We start from the raw sequence: 8,932 nt of genomic DNA on the forward strand, positions 1-8,932 counted from the left end.
GTTTGAATCACTTCTCTGAGGCATTTCCTCTGGGTTCCTCTGGCCAGTGTCCACCTTGCTTTGCCCGGCTCTGAGTCCGTATTTGCTCCTCTCCAGGTCCTCCCCTGTGGGTGTGCCCATCTCTTAGCCAAGATAGGTTCTAGCATACAGGCCTCTGGGTGGGTTTGCATCACCCAGGATGGGGTGGCGCCCCTCAATTTCTGAGCCCCGAGGAGCCTTTCTGTGCATGGGTGGTCAGGACGGTCTCCTTGACCTGGAGAACGAGGACTCTGTAACCTGTTTCTCTCTTACCTGTGCAGGACTCAGCTCTCCTCACTCCTGCTGTGGTCTTCACCTTGCAGAGTCTGTCCGCAGGAGACAGACTCCAGTGCTCAGCCTGGGGCCCATCTGTCTCCTGCTTCGGGCCAGGGGTAACAGCCTCCAGGGGGCTGAGTGTGGACGTGGCTGGGAGACAGCAGCTGCAGGGATCAGGAGGGAAGTGAAACAGTCCAGGAAATTCTCACATGGAATCCACCCTTGAATTAACAAAATGTGGTTCTGGGCTAAGCTGGAAAAAGTTGGGAAAAATGCTGAATGACGAACGACCCACCTTGAAAGTTGGTAAGTCAGGTCTGAAGGGCTTCTCCGGTGTCTCAGCAGTAAAGAAGCCCCCTGCAGTGCAGGAGCAGAAGGAAATGCAGGTTCCACCCCTGGATCAGGAAGAGCCCCTGGAGCAGGAAATGGCAACCCACTTCCAGTATTCTTGCCTGGAGAATCCCAAGGACAGAGGAGCCTGGGGGACTACAGTCCATGGGATCACAAAGAATCAGACGCGACTGGAGCAACTTGGCACACACACACAAGGCAGGTCTGAAGTCTGGGCGGAAGCCTGGGGGCCGGGTAGGAGGGCACAAACGGTGGGAGCGGGGCTCACGGGACCAACACCTGGATCTGAGTCAGGTGACCTGGCCTCGCTGCAGCTGATGGTGGGAGGCCCCAGCTCCATCCCAGTCAAGCCCGGAGGGGGTGAGCCCAGGGACAAGTCCCTCCTAGTTTCCAAGGGCAATGGGCCAGGTTCCAAGATCTATGGAACGCATTCCAGTGCTGGTAAAGGCACTGTTCAGTCTTATTATTTAAATTATATTCAAGCTTAAATTGTATATTATAAGCATGGACCACAGCCTTCTCTAACTCAATGAAACTATGAGCCATGCCGTGTAGGGCCACCTAAGATGGACGGATCATGGTGGAGAGTTCTGACAAAATGTGGTCCACTGGAGAAGGGAATGGCAAACCACTTCGATATTCTTGCCTTGAGAACCCCATGAACAGTATGAAAAGGCAAAAAGATAGGATGAAAGATGAACTCCCCAGGTTGGTAGGTGCTCAATATGCTACTGGAGATCAGTGGAGAAATAACTCCAGAAAGAATGAAGAGACGGAGCCAAGGCAAAAACAACACCCAGATGTGGATGTGACTGGGGATGGAAGCAAAGTCCGATGCTTTAAAGAGCAATATTGCATAGGAACCTGGAATGTTAGGTCCATGAATCAAGGCAAATTGGAAGTGGTCAAACAGGAGATGGCAAGAGTGAATGTCGACATTCTAGGAATCAGGGAACTAAAATGGACTGGGATGGGTGAATTTAACTTAGATGACCATTATATCTACTACTGTGGGCAGGAATCCCTTAGAAGAAATGGAGTAGCCATCATAGTCAACAAAAGAGCCCAAAATGCAGTACTTGGATGCAATCTCAAAAACGACAGAATGATCTCTGTTCATTTCCAAGGCTAACCATTCAGTATCACGGTAATCCAAGTCTGTGTCCTGACCAGGAATGCTAAAGAAGCTGAAGTTGAATGGTTCTATGAAAACCTACAAGACTTTTTAGAACTAACACCCAAAAAAAGATGTCCTTTTCATTATAGGGGACTGAAATGCAAAAGTGGGAAGTCAAGAAACACCTGGAGTAACTGGCAAATTTGGTCTTGGAATACGGAATGAAGCAGAGCAAAGGCTAATAGAGTTCTGCCAAGAGAACGCACTGGTCAGAACTACCCTCTTCCAACAACACAAGATACGAGTCTACACATGGACATCACCAGGCGGTCAACACATAAATCTGATTATATTCTTTGCAGCCAATGATGGAGAAGCTCCATATAGTCAGCAAAAATAAGACCGGGAGCTGACTGGCTCAGATCATGAACTCCTTATTGCCAAATTCAGACTTAAATTGAAGAAAGTAGGGAAAACCACTAGACCATTCAGGTATGACCTAAGTTGAATCCCTTACAATTATACAGTGGAAGTGACAAATAGATTCAAGGGATTAGATCTGATAGAGTGCCTGATGAACTACGGACATAGGTTTGTGACATTGTATAGGAGGCAGGGATCAAGACCATCCCCAAGAAAAAGAAATGCAAAAAGCCAAAATGATTGTCTGAGGAGGCCTATCAAATAGCTGAGAAAAAAAGAGAAGCTAAAAACAAAGGAGAAAAGGAAAGATATACCCATTTGAATGCAGAGTCCCAAAGATTAGCAAGGAGAGATAAGAAAGCCTTCCTCAGTGATCAATGCAAAGATAGAGGAAAACAACAGAATGGGAAAGACTAGAGATCTCTTCAAGAAAATTAGAGATACCAAGGGAACATTTCATGCAAAGATGAGCTCAATAAAGGACAGAAATTATATGGACCTAACAGAAGCAGAAGATACTAAGAATAGGAGGCAAGAATACGTAGAAGAACTGTACAAAAAAGATCTTCATGATCCATATAATTATGATGCTGTGATCACTCACCTAGAGCCAGACATCCTGGAATGTGAAGTCAAGAAGGCCTTAGGAAGCATCACTACAAACAAAACTAGTGAGGTGATGGAATTCCAGTTGAGCTATTTCAAATCCTGAAAGATGATGCTGTGAAAGTGCTGCACTCAATATGGCAACAAATTTGGAAAACTCAGCAGTGGCCACAGGACTGGAAAAGGTCAGTTTTCATTCCAATCCCAAAGAAAGGCAATGCCAAAGAATGTTCAAACTACCACACAATTGTACTCATATCACACACTAGCAAAGTAATGCTCAAAATTCTCCAAGCCAGGCTTCAGCAATACGTGAACCGTGAACTTCCAGATGTTCGAGCTGGTTTTAGAAAAGGCAGAGGAACCAGAGACCAAATTGCCAACATCTGCTGGATCATGGAAAAAGCAAGAGAGTTCCAGAAAAACATCTGTTTTTTGCTTTATTGACTATGCCAAGCCTTTAACTGTGTGAATCACAATAAACTGTCGAAAATTCTGAAAGAGATGGGAATACCAGACCACCTGACCTGCCTCTTGAAAAATCTGTATGCAGGTCAGGAAGCAACAGTTAGAACTGGACATGGAACAACAGACTGGTTCCAAATAGGAAAAAGAGTACGTCAAGGCTGTATATTGTCACCCTGCTTATTTAACTTATATACAAAGTACATCATGTGAAATGCCAGGCTAGATGAAGCATAAGCTGGAATCAAGATTGCCGGGAGAAATTTCAATAACCTCAGATACATAGATAACCCCACTCTTATGGCAGAAACCAAGACCTAAAGAAACTCTTGATGAAAGTGAAAGAGGAGAGTGAAAAAGTTGGTTTAAAACTCAGCATTCACAGAACTAAGATCACAGCATCCATTCTTTTCACTTCATGGCAAATAGACGGGGAAACAATGGAAACAGTGACAGACTTTATTTTTGGGTGGCTCCAAAATCAGTGCAGTTGGCGAATGCAACCATGAAATTAAAAGACACTTGCTCCTTGAAGAACCAGCTATGAGTAACCTAGACAGCATATTAAAAAGCAGAGACATTACTTTGCCAACAAAGGTTCATCTAGTCAAAGCTGTGGTTTTTCCAGTAGTCATGTATGGATGTGAGAGTTGGACTGTAAAGAAAGCTGAGCACTGAAGTATTTGTGGTTTTGAACTGTGGTGTTGGAGAAGACTCTTGGGAGCCTCTTGGACTGCAAGGAGATCAAACCAGTCCCTCCTAAAGGAAATCAGTCCTGAATATTCACTGGAAAGACTGATGCTGAAGCTGAAGCTCTAATACTTTGGCCACCTGATGTGAAGAACTGACTCATTGGAAAAGATCCTGATCCTGGGAAAGATCGAAGGCAGGAGGAGAAGGGGACGACAGAGGATGAGATGGTTGGATGGCATCACTGACTCCAGGGACATGAGTTTGAGTAAACTCTGGGAGTTGGTGATGGACAGGGAGGCCTGGCGTGCTGCAGTCCATGGGGCCGCAAAGAGTCAGACATGACTGAGCGACTGAAGTGAATAAGCTTGTCTCCTACATGTGTATTTATTATTTATTTTAAATTGTATTTATTTTTTTGTTATTATTTTAGAAAGATTTATTTTCGTCTGTGCTGGGTCTTTGATGCTGCACTGGGACTTTCTCCAGTTACAGCGAGCAGGGGCTACTCTCCTTGCGGTGGCTTCTCTTGCTGCGGAGCACAGGCCTAGGCACGCGGTTTCAGTCGCTGTGGCTCCCGGGCTCTAGAGCACAGGCTCAGTACTTGTGTCACTCGGGCTTAGTTTCTCTGTGGAATGTGGGGTCTCTCTGGCTCCCCTGTATTGGCAGGCAGCTTCTTAACCAGCAGATCACCAGGGGAGTCCCTACGATGCATTCTGACATCAGGCAGAGTTGGCGCTTCCCTTGCGGCGTTGTTTCGGCTGTTCCTACCCTCTATTCCTTCAGCCCATTCCACCCTGTCAGAATTCCCGGGGACTGTCCTAGTTCTGGGCGAGTGCCAGGCCTGGTTCTGTCCCCATGTGCTCCCAACCACTCAGAGGCAGAGGCGCAGCCTCCCCCCTGCCACCAGCTCCCTGCTTTCGGAGTGCCTGGGTCCCGCTGTCTCCAGGAGGAGACAGGAGGCAGCAGGGAGCTGCCCTTCCCGCAGTCTGGCCGAAGGCGCTGCAGGGTGGTGGAGGAGCTGGCGTCCAGATGGAAAGATGTGGACAGAATGTGCTCCGAGTTTGCAAGATCTGAACACTCGAGGCATAAAGACATGTTTGTTTGGGAACCGGTGGTGAATTGCAGGGGCAAAGAGTGGGAGAAGTTCCCATGGCTTTTCTCTGCAGTTCTTTCATAATCATAGGATTTGCTTGAAGTGGGAGTTTATTGGCAGGTTCTGAAGGAGAGAGAGAGACAAGGTTGTTATTTCAGGTGGCCAGGAATCTTCTGGATATATGGTGTTTTTTTTCTTTAGGGATTACAAAATACTTCACAAATACTAGGTTGCCAGATAGTCACAAATCTTTGTGTAAATTTGGAAACAAATTTACAAATAAACAAAATAAATTAAAAAAAAACAAATAAACAAAACAGCGTAACTGTTTGAGACGAATGCACGGGGCCCTCTACCCATGCCCACCCGCCCCCAAGAGAAACAGCGAGTCTTCCTTGGGCCCCGGGGGTACTGATGGGGGCCCCAGAGCTCCCACCCAAGGAACACCACCATTCACGTTCTTCCAGATGCTGAAGTCCAGGAGGGTCTTGCTAATAGCTAGATTAATGCTCCTTTTGGGAAAGAAATCCTGCAACCTCTCTAGGTAATCCTGTTTGGATAGAAATATGTGCTCTTTTTTCTAGAAAAATCTTTTATTTTATGTACAAATGCACACTTTGATGTAAATTTACACTTTACAAATTGTTTTTCAGGAGACAGAAGAGAGAATCGTTGACCACAGGGGTGGAGAAGCCCTGAGCCGCTAGGAGAACAAAAACAGGGTCACGGTGGGCAAGGAGGGGAGCGAGGCAGGAGCTGACAGTCTGAACACTCCTGGTTGTCAGGAGGCCTGGGTTCCGGATTTGACTCCAGCTCGAGGCCCAGACAGAACAGGCAGGAGCAGCAGGGCTCAGGTTAGAAACGATGCCACCTGCTGACGAAGACACCAATCGACGCTGCTCTTAGCAGAAACTGAGGCACAGCCCGGTGACTCTTCGTGTCTTTTTTTGAGAATTCTTTTACTCTTCTGCAGTGCACACCCTCAGAAGCAAAAACACAGAGATGAACACTTGAGGTCTGCTGGTGGAACCATGAACTCCGCAAATGCTCTTTCCCTCCAAAGAAGAGGATTCAGAGAAAGAGGGGTCCAAACCCGGCTCTGCCCCCTGGTCCTCGTGAGACCCCGGTCAAGCTCTGTAACCCCAGCATCGGTTCATTTATCTGTAAAACAGGGACAAGAGTAATTACTATAGTTATATATAATGTACAGTTCTATACATGAAATTATCAAGCATAAATGTTAAGTGCGATTATATCAATTTATAGATGCAATTAGAAAACAAAATGTTATTTAAAATAATTATATATACATGCCCAATCATTAGGTCATATCTGACTCTTTGCGACCCCATGGACTGTAGCCCTCCTCTGTCCATGGGATTTCCCAGGCAAGACTACTGGAATGGGTTGTCATTTCCTCCTCCAGGATATCTTCCCAACTCAGGGATCGAACCCACATCTCCTGCATCTCCTGTATTGGCAAATGGGGTTCTTTACCACTGTGCTGCCTGGGAAGTCCATAAGTGTGGAGATACTTATGCTATTTTAATTATATATGTAAATAAAATAATTGCCCAGAAGAGTTAACATTAGCAATGATCATTTGGTTATTTGTTAATGAAATAATATCACACATCACAAGGTTGGCTTATCCCAAGCTGAACAAGTCAACCTGATAGCAACTGATCACTTTTGGGGAAGAAGAATGATGGTGCTCATGTTTGGGACATGCGCATCAGGGGTCATCTCAGTGACAGAGATGCTCTGGAGAGCAAGGACTACCTAGACATGGGAAACCTCTCCCCCTCCCCAGTGGCTCAGATGGTAAAGAATCTGCCTGAAATGCAGGAGATGCCGGTTTGATCCCTGGGTCGGGAAGATCCCCTGGAGAAGGAAACAGCAACCCGCTCCAATATTCTTGCCTGGAGACGTCCGTGGACAGAGGAGCCGGGTGGGCTGCAGTCTATCAGGGGGTTGGGCGGGGGGCAATTTTCCTTTGGACAGGACCACCCCCTCAGTTGCTGGCATCTGAAACAGAGTAAGATTTCCTTTCCACCAGCCTGGTCTTTTTTTAGCTCTTGAGCAGCAAGCTGCTGGACCCCACTTTGGGTAACACAGTGACTTCAGATAATTTGGATTTTCCTTCAAGCTGTGGCTTGGGTAGGTAGCACACAGTCTATCCTTGGGAAAAAAAAAAAGAATTGGAGAAGAGTGCAAATAATTGGTTATTATCAACATGGTGTCTCCTGGGGTCCTTCCTGGGTCTTGACTGTGTATCTCGAAGAGGAAGCTGCAGTCTCATCAGAGAACAAACAGAAGCTGGTGTGACTTCACACCAGCTGTGTTAATCTTGTTGGGCTTGGAGAGAGGATCCACGCCCTTCACCTTGCACCCCTGTACCTCACCAGGGGCACCCAGGGGAAGGCACGGGAATGATCTCTAGTTTGTTTGGAGGAATTAGAAGTGACCTCAGGACTCACTCTACCCTCTTTATGACTGTATGTCATGCTGCTGCTGCTAAGTCGCTTCAGTCGTATAGCAGCCCACCAGGCTCCCCCGTCCCTGGGATTCTCCAGGCAAGAATGCTGGAGTGGATTGCCATGTCCTTCTCCAACCGTGTGTCATGACTGGAACATAATTCCTATTATGCAGTGTCTGTCCAGCTCTGCAACCCCATGGACTGCCGCACACCAGGCTTTCCTGTCCTCTGTCTCCATGAGTTTGCTAAACTCATGTCCATCAAGTCTGTGATGCCATCCAACCGTCTCAGCCTCTGTCGTCCACTTCTCCTGCCCTCAATCTTTCCCAGCATCAGGGGCTTTTCAAATGAGTCAGCTCTTCGCATCAGGTGGCCGAAATATTGGAGCTTCAGCTTCAGCATCAGTCCTTCCAAAGAACACCCAGGACTGATTGCCTTTAGGATGGACTGGTTGGATCTCCTTGCAGTCCAAGGGACTCTCAAGAGTCTTCTGCAGCACCACAGTTCAAAAGCATCAATTCTCCGGTGCTCAGCCTTCTTCGTGGTCCAGCTCCCACATCTGTACGTGACTATTGGGAAAACCAGCGTGTAGGTGCAGGTGTAGTCATTCTCAACTAATGCTTGTGTGGCCTTAGAGTCTTGCGTGTTTTTAAACAATACTGCTACATGTAAATATCTGGACCCTTCCCCAACCATCATGGTCGAGAATCTAAAGTCCAGAGTCAGCAAAATCAGGAAGAGAGCCCCCACTGAGAATCCTTAACACTTCCTACTCTTACTGAGGAGAATCGCACGTTTCTACAACGCAGGTGACAAGTCTGAGGCAAAGATGTGACCACACAGTGGTAGGGAGTGGCACCGACGTCAGGGAAAGGGCTTGGGACATCGAGGGTCAAAGAATGGTAGGGAGTGGCACCGACGTCAGGGAAAGGGCTTGGGACATCGAGCGTCAAAGAATGAAGGTCAAGAAGAGCCACCTCACCCACCTCTGGGTCAGGTTTTCAGAGCCCTGGGATGCGTTATTCTTTCTGAGCTCCAACTTGACCTGGTTCCCGTTTTCTGGGCTCTGGCCCCCAAAACCTCTCATCCCAGAGCAGAGATTAGTTAAATGACACAGAAGCAAAAGCACCAATTATGATTCCAAAGAGTGCAATAAATCCCACAGGACTGTTCAGGAGCTTTTCTGATAGCTTTTTTGTCTCCGTCTATGTTGTTGTATGGATGTGAGAGTTGGACTGAGAGCCGAAGAATTGATGCTTTTGAACTGTGGTGTTGGAGAAGACTCTTGAGAGTCCCTTGGACTGCAAGGAGATCCAACCAGTCCATCCTAAAGGAGACCAGCCCTGGGATTTCTTTGGAAGGAATGATGCTAAAGCTGAAACTCCAGTACTTTGGCCACCTCATGCGAAGA

Source organism: Bison bison, unplaced genomic scaffold (assembly GCF_000754665.1).
Source record: "Bison bison bison isolate TAMUID 2011002044 unplaced genomic scaffold, Bison_UMD1.0 scf7180017864053, whole genome shotgun sequence".
In the NCBI taxonomy this organism is placed as follows: domain Eukaryota; kingdom Metazoa; phylum Chordata; class Mammalia; order Artiodactyla; family Bovidae; genus Bison; species Bison bison.